Source organism: Cupressus sempervirens, chromosome 3 (assembly GCF_028749045.1).
Source record: "Cupressus sempervirens isolate cs-2001-9-10 chromosome 3, ASM2874904v1, whole genome shotgun sequence".
Lineage (NCBI taxonomy): Eukaryota > Viridiplantae > Streptophyta > Pinopsida > Cupressales > Cupressaceae > Cupressus > Cupressus sempervirens.
Genome location: NC_143120.1, coordinates 497,957,545 through 497,983,118, shown reverse-complemented (window position 1 = coordinate 497,983,118; position 25,574 = coordinate 497,957,545). Strand labels below are relative to the sequence as shown.

The following is a 25,574-nucleotide window of genomic DNA, read 5'->3' as shown; positions in this document are numbered from 1 at the left end:
TCATGGGTTAGGGAAGTGAGATTACTGACACAAGCAATAAAGTATGTAAGATAAGAGGCCATGTAGAAATTCTCCTTGGTTTCCTTAGCATGTCTAATTTGTGTTCTTAAGGAGCTAGCAATTATTTCTACCTAATCCATCCATTGTTCTCTCTTTAAAATAATTTCAACATACAAAACATCCATTCTTCAAAAAGGAGGACATCAGTCAAACCCTTAACTCGATGTAACAGAACTACAAGATCATGAATATGGGGTTTTAGGTGATCTTTTGTGACTATCTTAGGTAATCTTGAACCTCCACCATAAGTAGTCATTGTCCACTTCGTAGCTAGGATGTTATGATATTCCCTTGCGGTTTCTTGGTATTCAACTAGGGATTGGATGGGAGAAAATGCAGAAAATGTACTTTCAAGTAAATTTAGCACTGAGGCAAATGTCTCCCTAGATATTGATAGTACAAGTTCTCCATCCTTATTTAGGATACTTTCACTCCTTTCATCATAATGGTCAATACAAAGTTGGAGTAATTCAGAGCTTAACAGGGTAGGAGGGAAGGCTAGAGCTTGAATTAAACCACTAGTCAAAATTTCCATACAACCATTTAATTCATCAGCTCACTCAATGCAATTTGATTTTACCGCCTAACACTTTCTAAATTCGTATCACAAATAATGGGTCATTTGCACTCCAAACTTGACACATTACCAAAAAAATGCAACATGGATTTCATCTTAAACAAGGAAAGCAAGGCTTAAACTGATTCTATTTTGAAATGCACACAAATGGTAGAACAAAGGAAGGCTTTTCTATGTTCTCACTTGCAACTCATGAAGAAAAATAACCTCTTCTCTTGTTCCTTAGCAACTCCTTCTCCAAATTTTCCCTTTTACATGATAAAAAAAAGAAAGACTATGCTCTTTTTAAGGGAAAGAGAACATACATGTGAAAGTATAGCCTCATAATGAGATTCATGATAGATCAATTGTGGCTAAGCTTACACATTTGAAATCTCTCGACGTGACCTTTTATTAAATACTTCCCTTTGTGACTATACTGACAATGATTAGCTTTATCTGACACCCAATCTTTCCTTTGGCAAAAATATTTTTCACTTTATGTCATGATGGCATTTTCCCATGCTTGAAATTGAGGTACCTCCTTTGAATGATTACCTCTTGACATGGTACTTTATGTCAAGTGAACCCAGCAACTTCATGAACCCACAATCAACTTTGTTGGAGAACCTTAGTTGTAGAACTACTTCGAACTACATTGAACCAAGCTTCAAAGGGGTTCAAAGTAGTTCAAAGGAACACTCTAGAGTCTTGCACGAATTACCTATAGAAAAAAAAGGTCAGCATAAAAACCTTCAATTGAACTACTTTGAACTGCTTTGAACCAAGGTTCAAAGTGGTTCAAAGAGGTTCATACAAAGACGAGGAAAGATATGAAGCTTTCGATGACTTTGTGCAATGCTTTCAATGATCTAGAGAGCATGAAATGGCAATAAGAAGCTTTGATGACTAGATGGGCAATCTATGAAAATTTTGAAATATGGTGACTCATAATATGACTAACAAGGGCTCTGACTAGGGACTGGGTATGCAGAGTACACAGAGAACTCAAAAAACTAGGAACAAAAACAACACCAAAACTACATAGAAAAAAATAGGAAGAAGAAAGAAAACAGAGACAAAGACACAAAAAAAGGTATGTACAAGGTTGGGGCCTTTAAGACATTAGACCTTTATTAACTTCAAATCCTACCCATTATAGGTGAAGGGAAGAATTGAGTCGTCTAGGTAAATTAGATGAAATGTGTTTGGACAAACAACTGCAAAGATAATAAACAACCCTTTCCAGAGCAAATCAAATTTTCTATGTGCTCCTTTAGGTTGTCTCCTCTTATCCCACAAAAGGACTTCATCATTTTTTAGGAAACTACGATGCCTAGTTCTCATATCAAAAATTTGCTTCACCTACATCTGATGCTTTATAATATGACCAACAAGCTTTTCCCTTTCTTCTTCTAATTTGTTTAAATACATTATTCTCTTTTCTAGGAAGTCTTGGAAAAAATGATCCTCAATCACATATTACAATTTGGAAGCAGACAACTTTAGAGGTAGGGACACTTGAACACCAATTCCATATACCAATTCAAATGGAGCCATGCCAATAGCCCTTTTAGGGGTAATACAGTTAGCCCACAAGGCTTCATATAGTCTTTTGTGCCAATTCCAAGGATTATCAGTCACTATCTTTTTCATTAGTGTGACCAAGTTCTTGTTATTGGATTCTGCCTACCCATTCCCTTGAGGAAAATAATCTGATGAATGAGATAGGGATATGCAATGCTCATAATAGAAAAGAGAAATTTCTTCTGATGAAAAATAGGTTGCATTATCTGAGACTATCTTTTTAGAAACCCCAAACCTAACAAATACATATTCAAATAAGAATTCACATTCCTCTTGAGAATTGGCCTTCTTGGTTGGGATAGCTTTCAGCCATTTGGTGAAATAATCAGTAGCCATTAATATGTATACATGCCTGGCGCTAGATGGGGGACTTAGAGGTCCAATAAAATCAATTCCCTATTGACAAAAGGGTTCATTGATCACCATTGGCGTGAGGGGTAAGGCTACCAACAGAGGGTGCCTAGTGAAAAGATGACATTTCTCACAATTCTTTACAAACTTGTAGGCATCTTTGAACATACCCAGCTAGTAGAAACAATTTCTTAGGATTTTAAAGGTCATCACTGTAGATGAAAAATGTCCTTCACATACATCTGAATGATATGCCCCTAACAACTTTTCCTATTGCTCTGCATCTACACATCTCAAAAAGGTTCCATCTATCCCTCTCTTATACAAAACAGAATTAGAGATTACATATTTTGCAGCTTTCAACCTAAGATTTTGTTTTTATTTATAGCTCATGTTTGGAGGGCATTCACCATATGTTAGAAAGTAGGTTACATTGGAGAAAAAAGGGTCTATTGAATTTACCAAAAAAAATATTGGGAATTTCTTTAATATGATCTAGAGGTGAATCTTTTTTTTAGCCATCAATCTACATAGACATCATCCTCTTACTAGAGAAGTAGGCTTAGTAGTTAAATTGTATTCTTGAACCTTAGTTACCCATACAACTCTTTTATTCATCCCAATCTCCTACTGAGTTAATATGCCTTTTACTACTATTTCTGGCACATAGACAATTGAATGAAAATGCAGAATGTAGTACCTGAACTACTTCAATGCCTTTACCATAGTGAATGCATGTTTCTCCATTTGGGTATAATTTAATTCATGTTTCTTCAATGGAATGCTGATGAAAGAAATTGGAGCTTCATTATCTTTATCATCCTTTTGATTCAGAATGCTGGATAGAGTATGTTCTGAAGCATAGCAGTAAATAATGAAATATTTTTCAAAATTAGGACTTACTAGCATAGGTGCATTTGAAACAGCTATTTTAATATCCTCAAATGCTTTCTTGTCCTCTTCCTGCCATCTGAAAGGATTTTTTTCACTCATCGTACCCACCATGTATCTTACCATTTTGGAAAATTTAGGCACAAAACATCTTAGAAAATTGATTTGGCCAAAGGAGGACTTCAAATCACTTCTATTAGTGGGCAGTGCCAATTTCTATATCACTTTTATCATTTTTGGATCGATCCTTATACTGTCTTTAGAAATGATATGTCTAAGAAATTTAGCTTCTTCTACAAAGAACACTGACTTTTTGGGATTGAGGGATACACAGTGTTGCCTACATCAGTCCAGCACAATTCCCAAATCTCTCAAGTGGTGTTTCCTTCTCTTAGAGTATATGGTCAATTCATCAAGATATATCACAATTATTCTGTCCCTCAAATCCTTAAAGGAAGAATTCATTGCCCTTTGGAAAGTTTCCCCTGTGTTGATCAAGCCAAATGACATCTGATTGTAAGCAAAAGTTCCCTAGGGAGTAATGAAGGCCATCTTGTACTAATCCTCAGATGCAATTTGTATCTAATTATATCCTGAATACCCGTCAATCATTGACACAACTTTAGACCTAGCAACCATTTGCAGAATATGATCCATAGTGGGAAGTGCATAATTGTCCTTGAGGCTGGCTTGATTCAAATTTCTAAAATCTACACAAATTCTAATTTCACCATTTTTCTTACTCATAGGGAAAATGTTTGCTACCCAAGTTGAGTGATGAATCAAGTAAATTATGTGGGCTTTCAGAATCTTCTCTACTTCTTTAAAAATGGCCTTGGATACCTTAGGATTATAGTTTATGAGCTTTTTCCTAAAGGTACTAATTCTTGGCTTTAAAGGTATATGATGTACAAATTCTCCATTTCTAAAGTTCTTCAAGTCTTCATACCCCTAGGCAAAGACATCTTGATATTGGGTGAGGAGCTTAGATAGTTTATCCTTCTATTTCTTGGAGCAGGTTCAATCAATGGAAATCCATTTGGGATTTTCCTCATTCTCGATATTTCTTTTGTCATTTTCTTCTACACCTTAATTAGGGTCACTTCTTCTATTTTTGGCACTATCATCTTTTCTACTGAAGAGATGTTCTAGAGACACCAACCCCTTTGGGATACAATTACCTTTTAATTGAGCAACTTCTCTTGATTTGGATAATCCTTCCCCAATAGGTTTACCCTCATGGTTTGATTATTTGAAGAAAGTTTCTGCAAAATTTCTAATAGATTCGATGAAATCCTTCAACTGTGCATCATTGTCAAAAACCTACTAGTGATTGACATTATATGGAACTCTTGGTCTATAAATCATTTCAATCCTATAGGTATCACTTTTGAATTTTGGGTGTGGTAACAACAAGGAAGCTAAAATAGCTAAGGAATCTGCTTTAGTATTTTAAGAACGAGGTACAAATTCAATACCGAAGGCTTCAAAAGATTCAATTTCATCCCAAACCAATTTTCTATAGTGTTTCAGCCTATCATTTTTTATAGAAATTTCTTTCCTTACTTGTTTGACAATGAGCTTAGCATGACCCTTCACCTTCAATTGTTTTACTCCCTTTGCTTTGGTTTCTTGTAATCCTAGAAGCAATGCTTCGTATTCTGTGGTGTTGTTTGTATTATGAAAATCTAATTTAAAAGAAAATGAAAAAATGTCTCCTGAAGGTAAGATTAGGACAACACCTACACCTGACCCAGAATTTGAGCAACTTCCATCGAACTCTGGTGTCCATGAGGCTTCTTTGTCATTTTCCTTTTCGATTTCCTCACATTGCTTCTTAGGCAAAATAACATAGTTTTCAAACTAACATTCTTCATACAGTATCTATGCTTTAGGATTGTCTGAAGGTACAACTATGTATTTATTCTTTGGTTCTAGCTCTAGTTTTATCTTTTTCTTCCCTACTAGAATATAGGCTTCAAACTAGTCCATCTTGATTTCTCCATCGATATCCTTACATAAAGTCCTACTGAGCAACATTCCATAACTGGTTGGTATGTCAGCTACCAGGATAGTAAGTTTCAATCATTTCTTTGGGTAGGCATAAAGAACAACTTGCATGTCTTTCACTTGGCCAACCAGAGGTACTTGCTTCCCATCCATAGAAGCACAACATCCAAAAATTTTCATAAGCTCCAAGCTAAGGACTTTTGCAACGGGCATTGGCATAATATTATCTAGATGCTCCAGAGTCAATGATACAGTTGCTGAGTTTCTGTCCATTTAATAATAATGCTACATAGAACGGATTGGGATTTTTCTCTTCTATTTCTCCTCTAATAGTGTTAACATCTAATTCCCTATAAGGAGCATCTTTTTTGCATCCTTCAGATACAAAGATAGGTTCACTTGCAGCCTTTGGGTTTTCAATCATACAGTCAGTAAACTAAACATTAGTAGTAGAGCCTCCCTTTACATATTGGACTAACTTATCTAATTCCTTAGGATTCAACCTCAAATATTCAGCTAGAGAAATAAATATAGAAGAAGACTTATAGAAATCTACAATATCAAAGGTCGACATACTAGCTGCTAAGTCTATTCTAGACAATATTCTCGGCTTTGCATTTTTCATAGGATTAGCTTGTATGTGTTCTTTCCCTTTAGTGTTCAATGAGTTCAGAAAGGCTCCTATATAGGGCTTTTGATTTCTTTGACCTCTGGTCATTACTATTCAAGAAAGGTCTTGAAATGTCATGAAAATAGCACGTCCCCTCTCTTTGTCTAGTTTGTATTCAAGAAAATAAGCACCTACACTTTCATTTTCTATCTTTTCAACTTCAGGTGATTGTTCTGTTGCAAGGGCAACTTTTGCTAATTGAACATAGTTTAGCCAATTGGGACAAGTTTGTCCATCATGATCTGTGATCATATGAAAAGAGCACATCACCTCTTTGGGGGACTCTTCAATTTACAACCTTGTTTGGGGGGTGATTAACGTGGGGGTTTTACTATAATTTGGGGCTTGTTGTCACCTATGTATATCCTGGTAAGGAGCTTGATAAGGGCCATGAGGTTTATTCTGCTACCTCTTCATCATGGCTACATCATTCATCAACTTCTACATGATAGGGTCTATGGGAGCAAAAGATGAAGTAGTCCTAGAAGATTGGACCTCTCTTCTCCATTTACCAGCAGTAGTAAACATGTCCTCCAATTGAATGGCTAGCCTTTAGGTAGCCATTGGGTAGCAGGTAACCCAGAAATTGCATCCTTGATGAGGTGAAAACTTACATCTAGAGGTACAACATTGAAAAAGAATATCTTTTGGTTTTTTGTATTAGGCCTAGGCACTACAGGAATTCTTTGAATAAATCTATTGAATTTTGCAACAAATTCGCTCATAGGTTCGTGTATCTCCTTTTTCATTTGACTAAGTTGAAATAACAAGCAACAATATTCTTAGGGGCTTTGAACCTATTTTTGAATGCATTTTTCATATCATTCCAACTCATAATAGAATGTTGGGGTAGGCGATTGAAACAATCAATAGCAACATCAGTTAGCATTTGAATAAATAGTCTAACAGCAATTTCTTGGGTAGGGATACTTATAATGCCACATGTTGTATGAAAAGCACTCAAGTGATCATCCATTGAAACTTTACCATCTCTAAATTTAGGTAGGATTTCTATGGCACCTTTAGGTAATGTTGCACAATTGACACCAAGGTTCAATGGACCTATGTTTTGTCCCCATGGTTGATTGACAACCATGTTTGGTAATATGACTTGTAAAGGTTGGATATTCAAATGAGAAGGAATAGGAGCTTTCAATGGAAGTAAAGATTGCACTAAAGGTGAGAAAGGGGACTATTTTGGTGGGGAATTAGGTCTACTACTAGACTTACTTTTCTTCTTTTTGGGATTGTTAAAATTAGGCAGGAAAGTCAAATTCTTTAGAGGTTCAAAGTTCTCATCTAGAATCCCCTTTTCTCTTTCTCCTCTTGTATATCTCCTAGTAGCTAGTTCTATTTCTCATTTTTTGTTTAAGATCTTGCAGGTTCTTGAGCAAGCCTATTGAGAACTACCTCTTCTTGAATCTTAGGCACACCCCTTAATAGTTTAGCCTGTTCTTCTTCTCTTTCTTGGACCCTTAACACTTGTTGAAATTGTTGGCTATTTCAATGCAATGTCCAAGCAATTGTAGTCAAATCTGAGGCTATATCTTCCCGTGTATCTTCAAATCTAAGATTAGGTTGTAACACAAGGAACACATTATGATGTAGAAGAACCATTATAATTGATAGTCTTTTTTTTTTGGTTCTATTACATAAGGACTATCCCCAGTAGAGTCGCCAAAAAATTTGTTAGTGAATAGATTGTCTTTCCTTTTACACAATGACAATTTTCTCTATGCCCAAGACTTGGAAAGTACCAAGATGTTCACAATAGTTGAGAAAACTTCATGTTATTTTTTTTCTCTCTATATTTATAGGTACATCTTCCTTTAAAAGATTTATCAATGAATACAAAACTAGTTTAACACTTTTTCTAGAAAGTGCATAAGGACTCTCACATACTCTTGGGTAGTGAGGTGAAAATTCATTCATGTAGTAAAGAGAAAATAATTCACAATCTTTCCTCCAAAATCACTCATTCAAAGAAAGGAATGATATAACAACTTCATAATAATCATTTAAGAAATTTAACTAAAGTGAACTACAGCAGAAACAACAACAGATACCTTCAATCAATAAATCAAATGCTCACAAAGTAATGATGATTTAAACACTTCAAACACAAGTTTCAAAGTGGGATCCAAGATTTTATATATATATAAAAACTTCCTTCATGCACACAGTCATTCAAAAAGCAAACATATAAATGCTATCTGTCAATTGCTGTAAAATTATCTACTTATCAAAGTATTTTCTAAATTTCCCTTCTAACCCCTAATTAGTTCAATGCTCCAAAATTTATAGTTTCATTAAAAATATGAAAGGCCTCCATTAAAGCCCAGCCATTTCAATTTAAATAGTTATGATATGAACAAAAAAAACATTTTTTTAAACGGTTGCCTAAAACATGACTGGAAGTAACTATTCTAATCAAACTTTATCACCGATCTTTTCCTCTTCACCCACGGTTTGCCTTACCAATTTCTAGCTTCTGAAGGTGTTCATAAACTCTTGCATCGCATGGGAATGGGGGTTCTTTAAACTTAGTAGCTTAGTCCTACAACCATCTTTTTGCCATTTAAATTCCTTGATTTTCAGGCTCTGATGTGGCATGAGATTCCTATTTAGACATAACATGGATTCAATATTTGCTAGTGTGGTGAAATCACTAGTAATACATGATTCATTATTGTTATTCTTTGTAATAGCCATGTTGAAGCTCTTTTTTAATGCTTTTGAATCCATGTTGCCATCATCAAATTGTAGAATTCCTATAGGGTTTACTATATTCATGTCTTTAAGAAGCTCCTCATGCATCCCAGTAATCTTGCTTTCAATGGATTGCATCTTTTTAATAGCTTCTTTGTAAATCGATTCTTTCTATCCCATGTTATTTTTCATGATGAGAAACATATAGGAATCCACATTTTTCGTCGGATTCTCACCTGGAAACTTAAGCACTCCAAAATTTTACACTTCAATCACTTGAAACACAATAGTCTAGCATCAACTTTGTTTAGTTTCCCACCCTAGAATCAGAGTTTGAACATCTCCCAAGAGTGTTTCCCCTTCAGCATACATAGTGGTGAATTCTAGGATAAACTTATTACCTTCTTTGATAATGGAATTCGCCCAATCATGCACTACATCTGAGAGCAGCTTCCCCTTTTGCATCTGTTTTACTAGTTGTTGGTTGTCTATTGAATTAAGGTCAAAAGATTGAGGGGCTTGAACAACTGGTAAGGCTCTAAGATTCATCAAAGAATCAATGTAAGTAGCCGTGGTCACCGCTAAGGCCTTGAGTTCCTTTTTCTCCCTGCTATCTTTTTCACACTAGGTTAACATATGATCAGCAAAAAACTTAAAGAAATTATTGCTCGTATTTCTATTGATGGTTCCAAGTTCAACTGAAGTAAATTTGAAGCCTTCACTATCAATTTCTCTAAATTTAGATTTCTACTTATATGTAGCCAGCTTTGATGTGATCTTCCCAATTACTGGATCTTTAATTAAATGGGCATCAATTCTTAGCTTTTTAACTTTGGAACCACATGTTGCATATTTTGTTACAATGTCTTTCACAGGCATACACACTGGCTGCAAATTTCTTTTCTTCCTAACTGAGCTAGATAACCAAGATGGGATAAGGGATTAGCAGAGATTTCTTGAGTATCCTGGGTAGGAGTCATGAACTTAGGCTGGTCTACCCTAGGGGCTTCAATAAATTTCACATCACCATCAGGATTGTCTGAGAAACCAAAACCATCACCTTAATCCTATGCTTGAGTCAGCATCTTTTCCTTCTAAACTTCTTGCTACATGAGGGCTTTGGACTTAGTTTTAGATCTAGTCTGAGAAGTCATGTTTTGTGCAGGTGTTGGAATCTTTTTCTACTTGCTAAGAGTTGAGACACCTACAATAGGAGATGAAACTTGGATGTCAGAGGTCAATGGTTCAGAAAAAGAAACCATTTTTGGAGATGGTTCATTGACTACTTTCATGCTATGCCTCCTTAGCCAGTTGTCTATATGCATTAGAATGGATCTAGTTCTCATATTTATATCATCTTCTTCTCCTTGATTCCAATCCACTTCTAATTGTCTTAACTCATTAGCTTCCTCCCATCTAGGTTCAATAATATCTGAACTATCATCAACTACTCCTTCAAGTTGAAACTTCAATTTGAGTGAGTTGATTTGTTGAAGTGTTAATCTTGAGTGGTCTCTTTTTAACACTTCTTCTTCATCCTTGCAGTCCTGCCATAAATCCTCTAGGTGTGGGATTGTGGATAACTGACCCTTCAAACCAAGAACTTGAGCCACAAATCCTTTACTATCAAAATCCTTTCTTCCTTAGTAAGACCCAAAACCAAAGCTGAGCAAATTGCTTCTTATGACCGAAGCATTGATCATGTTGCTAAAAGTCAAAGGGCCAAGCTTGATAGGAAACACTGACTCCCAATTCTCTTGTGGGAGATTATCCTTGATGATAGAGAATAGTTGTCTACAGACCTCAGCTAGAACAAAATAGTCAAGTGCATAATGTGGTAACCTTATGGGCTCATCCTCAAACCCACCTATTCTCAAATAGGTGAACTTCAAGAACTATATATAATTGCTTCCATAATTTTGAATTAGTCTTTGGGCTTCTGATGACAACCTAGGAATGGGTGTCTTTATCAAAGATAAATGTACACTTTCTATCACTACATCATGTATCTTTCTAAAGTTTTCTAACACTTTATCTCTTTGCAATAGGGGAAAATACTGATAGATTGTTATATCTTCACTCCAAATCTCATGAGGTAGGGATGTAAGATTACTGACACAAGTAATGCAGTATGTAAGATAAGAGGCCATGTAGAAATTCTCCTTGGTTTCCTTAGCATGTCTAAGCTATGTTCTTAAGGAGCTAGCAATTATTTCTGTCCAATCCATCCATTGTTCTCCCTTTAAAATAATTTCAAGATAATGAAACATCCATTCTTCAAAAAGGATCACATCAACCGAACCCTTAACTCGATGTAATAGCACTACAAGATCATCAATATGGGGTTTTAGGTGATCTTTTGTTACTATCTTGGGTACTCTTGAACCTCCACCATAATTAGTCATTGTCCACTTCCTGGATAGGATGTTATGATATTCCCTTGGGGTTTCTTGGTATTTAGCTAGGGATTGGATGGGGGAAAATGCAACAAATGTACTTTCTAGTAAATGCAGCACTAAGGCAATAGTCTCCCTAGATATTGATAGTACATGTTCTCCATCCTTGTTCAGGATACTTTTACTCCTTACATCATAATGGTCAATAAAAAGTTGGATTAATTTAGGGTTTAATAGGGCAAGAGGGAAGGCTATGGCTTTAATTAGACCACTAGTCAAAATTTCCATACAACCATTTAATTCATCAGCCTACTCAAGGAAATTTGATTGTAATTTTTCTAGCCTAACACCTTCTAAATTCGTATCACAAATAATGGGTCTTTTGCACTCCAAACTTGACAAATTACCAAAGAAATGCAACACAAATTTCATCTTAAACAAGGAAAGCAAGGCTCAAACTAATTCTATTTTGAAATGCACACAAATGGTAGAACAAAGGAAGGCTTTTCTATGTTCTCATCTGCAACTCGCCAAGAAAAATAACCTCTTCTCTTGTCCCTTAGCAGCTCCTCCAAATTTCCCTTTCGCATGATAAACAAAAGAAAGACTATGCTATTTTTAAGGGAAAGAGAACATACATGCAAAAGTATAGCATCATAATGAGGCATTCATGCCAGATCAACTATGGCTAAAGTCACACATTCAAAATCTCTCGGTCTGACCTTTTATTAAATACTTCCCTTTGCAGTTGTACTGATAATGATTAGCTTTATTTGAAACACAATCTTTCCTTTGGCCAAAAAAAAATTCACTTGAAGTCATGATGGCATTTTCCCATGCTTGAAATTAAGGCACCTCCTTTGAATGATTACCTCCTAACGTGGTACCTTACGTCAAGCAAACACGATGGCTTCACCAACCCACAATCAACTTTGCTAGAGAACCTTAGTAATAGAACTACTTCAAACTGCTTCAAACCAAGCTTCAAAGGGGTTTGAAGTAGTTCAAAGGAACACTCTAGAGTTTTGTGGAAATTACCTACAGAAAACAAAGGTCAGTGCAAAAACCTTTGATTGAACTACTTCGAACCAAGGTTCAAAGAGGTTCAGAAAAAGACAAGGAAAGATATGAAGCGTTGGGTGACTTTGTACAATGTTTTCAATGATCACAACAATAAGAAGCTTTGATGACTAAATGGGCAATCTTGTAAAAGTTTAAAATATGGCGACTCATAATATGACTAACAAAAACAAATGTTAGAATTTATACAAGAATACATCTAACTTCACTATTCTACTCTATATCTTAACCCCAACCTTAAAGATTTCTTTATATTGGGATTAACAGCCCTCCTAGTGATCTTTGAGTCCAAGATGATATAATATAAACTTTGGTACCATCCTTGGTTACTTTTCTATCTTCTCTGGAGTTCTCCCTCTAAGGTCTTTCTTGGAAAAGGTATCCTTTACCTAGGCCCTTTATCACATATGCATATGCTACTTTCAACAAAATATTATGTCCTTAAAGAATATGTCATCCTCATTCATGTCGATTAGATGTAGACTAGCCTCACATATCAATATGAGGGGGTGACACCATATTAAAATCACTCTCTTTCCTAAAAAGGAACTCTCTTGATCTTAAACTATTAACCATTAAATTAAGGTGTATCATTCCTTTATAATTCCATGTGTCTCTGTGTGTGTGTACATACACATACATACATACATGTGCGTGTGTGTGTATGTGTATACATACATACATACACACACATATATAACACACAGATAGACACTTATATGTACATGTGTCTGTAAACACACACACAAACATATAAATTATCTATATAAAAATAAATAAAATCATAATTACAATTAGTCTATTGTAAAAATAACTCATAATATACCTTCCTTACCTTTTACCTTTTACTTGATCCACTCAACTCTCCTTAATTGATGTAGAAATAGTTCCTATTAATATATTCAACCCACTTTACTTTATATTTATTCTTCAAAATCATTTGTTTTTCTTTTAAAAATCAATATTAAAATTCCTTTATTTGATATTATTAGTCCCTACCTTGTATAAGGCAAGGAACTATTGTTTTCTTTTGACCCCCCTCAATTTCTTTTTTTCCAAAACATGCATCATATATTCCTAAAGTTTTTGACTATATATTTTTAAATACATTTATCAAAACAATAAATATATTTTCTTATTGGCTTAAAACTATTTTTTTGGGATTTAATTATATTTTGCACTTGTAGAAATCAAACAAAAAACAATCATGCACTAATTACACTAACTCTTTACATCAAAAAATTTAATGTAATAAGGATGCAATCATCATCAATGTCCAATTTGTTGGGGTTTATGAGGTTTTAAAAAAATCAAAAAATAGAAAAATGCAAAAGCATTCAAAGATAAACATGTATTAAATGCTTGTCTGTACTATAGTTGTTGTTGCATCAAGAGTGACATGTTGTCAATCTATCGAGCAATTTTCTAGCTAATACAATTGGCGTTATTGTTGTGTATTCTGAAACATCACAAACATAGTTACAAATGCAAGCCATAGACACTTTGTGCTATGCATTGCTAGGACTAAGATTACAGAATTTCTATTTTTGATACTTGTGATCTTTCCATCACCATCCCTACTATTGTCTTTCATTTTTAAAGTGACACAAGTCTGTCTCTACTGGCATAGAATCATCAGTGGCCAGTTGGAACCCAGAGCGACTATGAATTGTGAGACAATTAATTGTGCAACATTTTTTCATTTCATCCCCTATTTGACATAACCTAATTTTGCATCTATTTGTGCACTCATAATTTGAAAATGCTTTGGAAAAGCTCTTTTGATTTTAGGTTTTACTTAGGGAAAGGATCGAGTAATTTTCTATTGAGTTGATTTTAGATTTGTATAATTAATTTTTTAATGCTTTAGTGTACAGATTAGCTTCTTAATTAAAGTATATTTATTGATTAATTTATTAATTATATTATATTTGTTAGTTAATTTATTATAAAAAACTAGAGAGTGATTAGAAATTAAAATCAATTTCAATATTAAATATCCTGCTCAATAAATAATTTAGTAAATCTTAATTACTTCCTAATAGATACTAAAAAGTAAATATTTCATAGTAGGATTTTATTTAGCCATTTTAACATTTGCTCAGAATAATATAAATTAGCATTTTAATTTTTTCTATTATAGTTGTTTGTATTTAATAAAAAAATTGTCACAATAAAATAATATGAATTATCCTAAACATGATAAATCAATTTTTTAAATTAAATATTAGATATACAATTCTTATAAAAATATATATTTTAATTCTTCTTCATAAATCTAATATATATGATTCAAATAATTTTAGTTATTCATTAACAAAAAATATTTCATAATCAAATAATGAGCTATCAAACATGTTTACTTATGTTAAAAAATTAATTAATATTAGATACACATTTCTTAAAAAGCTTTTTTTTTTAATATTAAAAATTTCAATTCTTCTTGATAAATGAAATATTAATGACAAAAAATTTTCAATTATGCACTAACAAAATATATTTCAAACATATATCTAAATTTTCATGGTCTTTTCTAATTAAAGTTTGGGAATAAAAATAACATTAATTATCTTAACTTTAAAATATCAAATTTAATATATTTTTTAAAATAGTATATTCGATGCAATTTTAAAATTCAAAATTGACCTATAAAATAAGATTATATAACTGCAATTAAAATCTAAAATGTAATTTAAACTAATTAAAGTTGTGAAATAAAAATAAAATTAATTATCTTAATTTTAAAATATCAAATTTAGTATAATTTTTTAAAATAGTATAATTAATGCAATTTTAAAATTCAAAATTGACCTATTAAATAAGATTATCTAACTTCAATTAAAAATCTAAAATTTAATTTAAGTTTTTTCTTTTTTTGTGAGTAGTATATTTGCAATTTTCTATATAGTTAAAAAAATTAAAAGAGATGAAAAAATTAAAGAAATGAACATTTATTTTTGCATAGATACATATTTTATTAGAATTTCAGTAAATTGAAAAAAAAATTATAATGTAAAAAGGGTACTTCAAATATTGTAATAAAATAAAATTATCAAGTAATTATACATCTCGTTTGCAAAAATTACATTCTCTTATTATTTTTAAGAGTTAGAAGGTAGGGACTCATGCTCTCCTAGAGCTCTTGTAAGATGTGCATTTTTCTTTTATAACTTCCTTAAAGTAGTTGTTGCTTAAGGAAAGAAAATCTCGTATATGTAAGTCAATATAATATGGTGGTACATGATATTTGATCTACTTGTTTAAAACTGCCCAAGCTCTAATTATTTTTTATCTAGCTCTAATGTAGACATGACATCAAATTTGTTTGTATTCTTTAGTAGTGCCACACAGATTAATATGTTAATTTTCATATTTCCTCCCTCCTCAATTGTTTATTTGATATAATATTTATATCTAGTACGAATGGGACTCCCACAAAAAGTCACTACTCTCAAATCATGCCTCTTGATTTAGGTAGATAGATAAAATATTTGGTTAATTCTATTTAATTTGATTATATGTTTGGTAATGGTTTATGAATAACAAAATAAATGTAATATTATTCTAAGGTGAACACCATCATTTGTCCATTCCATTTGATATTTAAATTGTATATGATTTCAAGATTTTATGATGATGTACATAATTCAATCGATTATTAGTTCTAATATAGTTATTGAAGACTATGAGAATTTTATTGCAAATGTCATATTCAATTATGATGATAATTATAAATATAATGAGAGTTGTGTTTGATCAATTAATTCTTTTTGGTGATAGATTCAATATAAATTTGGGTGAGATTATTTTCTTATTCTAATCATAACATTTAATGTATAAATCTATTATCCTCTAATACGTGTATGGTCATAGCACTATATATTTCTCCCTTGAATATAAGAACCATATTGTTTGATACCATGCATTAAACACACATTAACTAATATTGATTAGTTATATTAATTAATTATATTGCCTACTCATATCAAGATTATTTATATTAAAAATATAATGATTAATTGATTAACTATTGACATAATTAAGTAGTTGTTTTAAATGATCACAATATAGTTTTCTCCGCCTAAAGAGAATTATAAACTATTCTATACCATATACTCCAAGTAGATGGTAGAAGTGATTCTAATATTCCCTAAGATGAATATTTGGTCAGCTAAATAAGATTCACTCCTCATTATCATTATATTCATCTACTTCTATTTTCCTAACTTCTATGTTTAGAAGACTTTCTAATCTCAAGGAATTTCCCAACAAGTTAGATTATGCAATTATTGTTATTTATTTTAGTGTCTTATATGTTGGGGACATGACATGATGGGTATACAAATACATATTCCTTAAAAAAAGATGGACTCTAACACAAGCTAAATCCATTGTAGGAAACAAAGGAAAAGATATGTAGTAACACAAGAATACGTTCAGTTGATGGAAGAGAGTTTATAAAAGACATGAAGAATGAGCATATGCATTTTACCTTATTTTGAAGAGTTGATATGGAGGAAGTATAAGATTTACCTATGGAAATTGCACATTTATTGGTTGTGTTTTAGGATACCATATCCAATAATGTACTTGATGGATTATCACTAACAAGAAATATGTTATCCAATAATTTCATTCATGGAGCCATTTCTTTTTAAAGGTGGCCCATATAATGACTATAGTATAGAGTGAAGAGTTGTATAGACAAATGAAAGAGTTTTTGTAAAATGGGTTGGTTCAACAGCTTTTGAGTCCATGTATTGTACCAATATTACTAGCACAAAATTTAAAAAGAGAATGAAGGATGTCTATAAATTCTTGGGCTATCAATAAGATTACTATTGAAAGTATAGGTTTCCCTTACCAAGGATAGATGTCGCTATTCATTATTTGGATTGAGATGAGTACTTTACAATAATAGATATAAAGAGTGGACATAACCAAATTTAGATTAGAGAAGGGTATGAATGGTGAAAACCCTCAAGAAAAGTAGGGATTACATGATTTGTGAGTCATGCCCTTTCGGATAATCAATGTATGATGAGGTATTGAAATGATTTCTATGGATATTTTTTATTGTTTACTTGGATGATATTTGAAGGAACATATAATGTATATTCATAGGATCTTTCAGAAGTTAAGGGAAGAAAACTTGTTGTTTAAGCTGAATAAGTAAAAAAAATGGAATTAGTTTACTTGGTATTTGTTTTCTCAATTGATGGTCTTAAAATGGACCTAGATGAAGAGAAGGTTGTCCTTGATTATCCTATTCCAAGAAATTTTATTGAAGTAATATATTTTCATGGTTTGGTTATCATTTACAATAGTAATTATCAAGAATGTAAGTAGTAAGTATGGACCCTTACCCAAAAACATAAGAGGGGACACAAAAGAGTTTAAGTCAACTAGAGGAGTAGAAAGTAATTTTGATATTTTGAAAAGAAAAGTTATAGAACAACTTATTTTGTCACTTTTAGATTTTAAAAATATATTTCAAGAAGATTGTGATGCTAGTGGAAATGTCGTTGTGAAATGTTTTAAGTCAAAAAGGTAAAACCATAGTGAGAAGTTAAATGGTGCCAATAGATTTTTTTTATGATCAAGATTTTTATGCTATAGTTCAATAATTGAGTAAGGAAAGACATTATCCTTTTTCCAAATAGTTTTTTTAATTTACTAATCATAAAACCTTGTGATATTTAAATAGAAAGGGAAATTTGAAACAAAGGCATTTAAAATGTGTTGAATTTTTGGAGATTTAGACTTTTTTCAAGCACAATAGTGGGAATTCTTAAAAGGTTGTAGATGTCTTAGGAAGGAGAAATTTTTTTTTGATAGAGATGAAAGTCAAAGTTATTGGGTTCAAGAAACTCAAGAATTTGCATCCTAAAGATCATGTTTTTGGCGAGGATTGGAGAGATTTCACAAAACCTATTACTCTAGATAGAACCAAGTGGTTGGATTTTATAATTCAAGATGAAATATTATTCAAAAGAAGATAATTATAAATTCCAAATAGTTGCATGAAAGAGAGCCTAATAAAAAAGAAGCATAGTAGAGGATTAGGGATCAAGATAAAAATATTTCTCTAGATAGTGCAAATTATTATAAGCTAAAATTTAAAAATATGAACTAAGAAGCAATTGTAGAGTTGTGGAATATCATAGATAAATTTTTTTGAAATAGTTAGAATTTTTTTTGTATAAACTATTACCTATACCAAAGAGGCCATGAGAAGATATTACTAAGGAACTTATTCTTGGTTTACCAATAACTCAAAGAGGGCATGATTCCACTTTTGTGATGATGGATTAGTTCTTAAAGATATAACACTTCATTCCTTGTAGAAATACTAATGATCTTCTTAATGTGGCATCTAATTTTTTTTCAAACAAGTGGTGAGACTATATGATCTATCAAAGAAAATAGTTTTAGATAGATAGATTATGTTTGTTGGGATCTTTTAAAAGACACTGTGAAATAGCATATAGATATGTTTATAGATTGGTGAACATATGAAGGGATGAATAAGTGCTTGGGATATTTATTGAGATGATTAGTAGGAGATAAACTAAAGGGTTGGTATTTGGATTTATCACAAACAAAATATCCATACAATAATTTTGTAAACTAGACAACTACTAAATTGTCATGCTAGATTGTATATGGAACTAGCCCTAGAAATGATTCTTAGTTAAGTAATTTTGACAAAGGAGAAAATAATAGTGCCAAAGCCAGAGAATTTGCAACACACTTGAAGAATTTGCATGAAGAGGTGAGAAAACATATTAATAAAATGAACATTTAGTAAGAGGTTAAGGTAGACCAAGAAAGGAAACATAAGGAATTTGAGATTGGACATAAAGTTATGGCTCATTCAGTAAAGGAAATATTTCTAATGGAATCATATCTAATAAGATGAAGATGAATAAGTTTAAACCATAAAAAATATCGAAGAAGAATGATTTAGGAAACACTTATGAACTATAGTTGCCTAGTGAGCTTAATATTTCACTAGTATTTAATATTTCAATATATGCTTTATGTACAAAGAAGATAGAAGACATCTTCAATAGTCATGTTGATAGAAGCACAAGTAACAAGAAATACAAACACTATTAAATGGTCAAATAGAAATGAAGCCATGTTGAAGATCCATTGTGGCTATTAAAGGAAGAGGTTGACCACCTTAGCTTTCCTTTACACACTTGAGATGTGACAAGTTCACTTTTTAAATTACCTCAAGTGTCTGATGCTGGAGAATCTAGGGTGTAAGAGAAAACTTACATCACCCAAAATATTGTCTAATTTTTCGACAAGGGCTATCTTTGAGAAGGGTTTTTATTTTGCAAAATTTACTATTTTTAGTAGGTTGTTCATTTAAGGACTAGTTGTCCAAATTAATTCCTTGGAGGTTAATTTCTAATATTTAAGCCTTTTAGTAATTCTTAATGGAAAGATCAAGTCTAAGATTGAAGATGTTAAAAATTTTGTTCTAGTTAGGTGGGGAAAAAAGTTAAACTTAGTTTTGAAGGCCTTAGAGGATCCAAAAGGGGGTCAAATTTTGATCACCTAATGATTCTATAGTCCATGGTTGTAGAGTGCTTCAAGATTATTTTGAAATGGGATTATACTAGTCAATCTACTTAATGTCTCACAAGTTATGTCTTTCAAAATTTGATCCATCAAGACTCAAGTTTCAATACAAAAGGAAAAGAGAGAAATCACTTAAGGTGGGAAGTTGAGCCCCTAGGTGCCACAATTAGAAAATGTCACTCTATAGAATATTCTAAGGTGGCTAATTATGCTTCTTATATATGGATGAAGAGAGATATTAGGGTTTAGTCCTAGAAGTGTAGATTGTGGCTATGCCTTGTAGATTATTGTAATGAAAATTTTCATGTTTCCATACCATATTATTTTTCTAAATATTGTATTGTCATTTCAATTAAGATAATAGAAAGGAAGTGTTTATGCTATTGTCATTCTTTTTTCTTGTAAATTTCTATTTATTTCCCTATTGTGTTGTGTGTGTTTGGGTTAACAAGGAGATACATCTTCATCAACAATATTTCACATTCTTCATAACAAAGGTTTAAAACATACCAAAAAAGATAATACACTTGTGAAAAGTTATCCTAGTTAGAATTCCTTAAATAACTATATAGTTAGCCAATGTTATAGAGAGATCAGTAGTGTGATAGATTCTATTATCAGCTTTTGTGTTGATATATTAGAGAATAGATTAATTCTTGTATAGATCATTAGAGACGATTAGTTGATAGATGCAATCTAATGTCCTTATACCTATACTCATGTAATCTTAATCATTGTCTCTTAATATTCTAGTAGTTATTAATGCTTATGGGGACAACATTAGAGTTTACCTATTTTAAGTATGATGTTACACATTGTCAATATTAAAGTGCGATGTCAAATGCAAAACCATGCTTTCTAATGATATGTTGAAGATGGACGTGAATCTTAAAAGCACATTTTTGTAGATAGTAGATGAATGAACATAGTCACTCTAGTTGACTTCAAGAAGAGTATAGGTTACACTACATTTTTAGAAACACTGCATATTTGGCATCAAGGCGAGATTGGCAATTGATAGATAATTCTAACCTATCATTTAACTACATTTTTATATTTGTGGTAAGTGATGATTGAAGTCAAATTTTACTATGTTTATCTATGCACTTATCTCCACACATTCATTATCTACTTTGCTTTTACCATTTTTTGATGTGCAGAACCATTTTTTGGATGTAACTGTTGTTTATTCATTTACCATTTATCTGACTATGTTGCTATATTCTAGTATAAGTAATCACAAATATGTTTATTTTTATGATATCTATATATTTTAAATATTATATTATATTTAAACGTAAATTTCTATACTTTATTATTATATCTTATACATAAGAACTTCCGATTGTATTACTATTAATTTATTATTATAGTCTGCATTTGAAGATAAATTAGATCCTAATTAAATTTCAAATAATTTTTCTTTATTATTTGACTAAAATCATTAAAATCATATTAATAAAATTTGGACCACATTTCAAGACTTGTATGTATTATTTGCCATGTAAGATGCAAATTATGTATTTATAACCTTAATACATGTAATGAGTGAATGTCATTATGGGATTTATAGAGTGAGGCATTAAGGTATATTAATATCCACCAACAATTAGTCTTATGCCTTCAATTTCAATAATCAAATGAGTAAAGAAAAATGAAGAATTTATGACCTAGAATTTATAACTACACTCTACCAATAGTTTACAAAGTCCAACAATATCATATCATGATATGAATGCCCATTTATGATATATGAATATCCAACTACTAACAATATACAAAATCTCATTTCTATCATCCTATAACATGAACTTTTCATATAAATAACTACAAATAATTTACAAATTCTAAATAAATATTAATTATCAAACAAATTTATTGAAAAACACAAATACCCTTCACCTACAATTTTAAAAGCTCAAATCTGTAACCCTTTAATAAACATAAATGCTTCCCGTGATACATGAATACTACACCCACAATTTACAGAACCCATTTGTATCATACCATGGTATGAGCGTCTGATATGATTACCTGCCAATACTTTCAAAACCAATTAAATGCCCCTTACCAAAGAAATTAGTTGGAAGACCCAAAAGATGCCCCAAAAAATTAAAGCCACATCTGAGCAAAACCAACAATGAGAATGTGAAGCATTCAAGTTTCAACTACCTTCATAAATAGGGCAAATATAAAGTTAAAAGAAGAATATCAAGTTTCCCAACAGCAAGTTGAAACACTGTCAAAAGGGTAAAGATTTTCAACGATCCATCTTTCTCTTTATCTGTGCTTTGCGTAGGCGTACTTGATGAGCACGTCAATATTTCTCAAGCAAAGAAAGCTATTCATCAATTCCTTCTCTCTCGCAGTGAGGCCTCATGATTCTCCTCTATAAAGGTTAAATTTCTCCAAATACTATTAATGTTTAAGTTTATCTTAGAATGCATAACCAAGACGTTTATGCTCAAATGAATAACCAAGATTTCCAATGTGTAATGGTTGCAGACGAGAGATGAGAAAGGAGTCTTGAAGTGGGAGAAAACTGAGGTTAATGTTGATAACCATGTGTTTATGCCTCACTTTCCTCCCAATCTTTCATTATATGATAAGTATGTTGAAGAATATATTTCAGACTGGCATATAAGCAAGCTTGATCCCTCACGCCCACTTTGGGAGTTCCATTACACCAACTATAAAACCACTAATGGTGAAGCCACATCCATTCTTAAGTTGGATCATATGCTTGGAGATGGTGCTTCCCTTGTCTCTTTAGCTCGGGCCTTCTCTAGTACAACCCCTCGTAATCATACCCACATTCCCTCCCCTTCCCAACACACACCAATAACTACTCAAATTGAGACCACCACATGGCCTTGCTTTGGATTCATAACCAGGACATGGAATTGCATGTTCACTCTTTTGCTTGTAATGTGGTACACATTACATGATCTCATTATCAGTCTACTAAGATCAAAATGGGTGGAGGATAGCAGATTTCCTATTCAAGGGCATCCTGGAGTGGAGCTCTTGCCTAAAGTTATGGTTTTGTGCAGTTATACACTTCAAGACATTGAGAAATAAAGAGATGTGTTGATGAGGTACTTGTTAATCATTCTTATATCAATATTATTTTATCATTGCTTTTGTTTTTATACATTGGTCTTAAATATATATGCTAAATTAATCTTTGATCGTTTAAAGTTATGTATTCACAAAAGATCACTCCATAAGAATTCACTCAGCCTAAGGTTGAAAAGTTTAACATAAAAAAAAAAGGAAAAAAAAAACAGCCCTCAAGTAGCCAAGGCAATGCTAGCATCATTTTTTTTTACTATTTAACATTTTTAGTCTAGGAGTCAGTAATTAGTATGTGATTTACAATCAAGAATATGTACGTCTTGTATTGAATAATGGTGCCAAATATGCAATTTTAGATAAGTTTATTAAGTTTTTAGTTAAGGTATTTTAGAACTTTATTTTTTTAGAAATTATCAAAATTTTTAAAAACATATTTTGCATTATAATGAATGTGTTTATGTTTCTAATATAAATAGTTTTAGTTATTGCCTCTTCAATTATCAATTGATCAATGAACTAGAATCCATATAGATATAATACTATATGGATTTGATGGTGGTCTACTCATATTGTTTGTAGACTATGAAAGTTGTGATAATGGGCATCATATTCTATGGATTTCAACTCTATTTTGAGAGGGTTCTCAACGGTATGATATAATGACAACACAATTACACTTATTTTTGTAATTAGTTTAGAAAAGTATCAGTTGAGTCAAAATCATTGTTCCAACTTACGTAGATCCAAAACAAATGGAAGATTTGAGAGTTACAATTGTAGCTACAATGAACACAAGGTCCCATCATTAAAAAAAAAAGGTTTTGTGCTAGTTTTTTCACGAGTGCCATAATGTACCTCTCTCTCTCTCTCTCTCATGAATTACATTAGCATGATGGTGGCAATATAAAAGGTATGTAATTTTTTAGAGTATGACATGTTTATTCATATGTGAGTGCAATTCATGTGAAATAATGCAGAGTCTAGAGGAGATTCATTGCAAATCTAAAATAAGAGCTACAAAGGGAAACAAATTTGGCCTTTTATTCTTGAGAGTGCCTATGAAGAATTTAAAAAATCCTTTGGAGTATGTTCAAAGAGAAAAGCACATGTTTGACAAGAAGAAGATGCCATTAGCAACATTTCTAGTAGGCATGGTGTTGCACTATGTTACACAATACAGAGGTGCACGGGTATGGTTTTTTAATGTTTTATACCTTTAAATTGCAGGTTGTAGTTTGTTGATAAAAGGAAATAATAATAATAATAATTCATGTTTATGGATAATAATAAAAGAATGAGTTGAAGATACAAATAAATCCAAACAATAATAAAATAAGATTGGGAATAAAATTAGTGTAATAAGTAAGTCAAGGTCTAGCTTGAGAGTTTCATGTAGTATGGACCAAGTTACTCAAAATAGTGTCATTAGTCAATGAACAAGTAAAAAAAATAAGCAAATTTTTGTATTAGTACAAGCATGTTTGTTTTAAATCTTCATTATTGTATGCAAGATTTCAAAATTCTTTCTAGATTCATAATCTAGATCCAAAAATGTAGAAACCAACACAATTTTGATGTTTTTATTTATCCATATAGACTTCAACTAAAGCTATGTATAATGCAATTTCCAATACTACCATTTTTCTGACAAACATAAATAGCCCAATAGAGAAAATGATGTTTGAAGGGTACAAAGTTAGAGATGTCTTCTTTTTAGTCTTGGGTCTTCCAATAGTGAGTAATTTTACGCTAGTTAAATTAGGTTTTAAAAAAAAAAATTTAGTAGAGGTGTTTTTATTAATACACCAATGTATTTCTTGTATGAAACATACTTGTGACATGCAATAGCTATATGGGAAACTTGAGGATACAAGTTATTGAAACAAAGGGCTATGTGGATGCGAGCAAGCTTTCTATTTTCTTACAAAAGGCCTTTATCAACATCAAGGATGCCTCTAAAGATTGTTTATAGTGACATTTCTTGGGCATCAAATTTTATTTTTTAATTTAATATATTTTATTTCGAACTATTCTTAAAAATGCGTCAAATAAAGAGTAAAAAGAATGAGTATTTCTAGGATTTGTAATTGTACTTAAAACAAATGAGTTCATCGGTTATATTTCGATTGGTGTATATGGTTCATAGATGTACATATTAAGATAATATCTTCTAATAATCAAAACTATATTTGTCAAAATAATTCTTAAGGGTGGTAAATCTATTGATATATAGATTGGTAAAAGAAATATATGTATTTCTCAAGTACCTATCACAAGAAATTGTTGGTCAAATAGCTTTAAAGAAACTAAAACTTTCAAAGAAACTTTTAGATATGTCTTCACAAGCACCTACAACCATATCAACACTGTCTCCAGGTGCATCTCAAATGAAAAATATATCTACTTCTAGTAAGCCCATCAAATTCTCAACTAATTAGGACAAAGGTAGGAAGTATAAAACACCAACGATTGTTGTCAATCAGACAAGACAAGGTATTGTGTGGTTGAGAATTTCAAGATCAGGCACCTATTATTTTGGTTTATGATGTTGGCCCTAATTGAGAGCTTGTGAGTGATTTAATAAATCCTA

At 31.8% G+C, this 25,574-nt stretch overlaps 1 pseudogene; it reads left to right on the top strand.

Moving 5' to 3' along the window:
- The window catches only part of LOC149567362 (wax ester synthase/diacylglycerol acyltransferase 11-like), a 37,703-nt pseudogene extending 12,747 nt beyond the window's left edge, over positions 1-24,956 (top strand).
- The last annotated feature ends 618 nt before the right edge of the window (positions 24,957-25,574 follow it).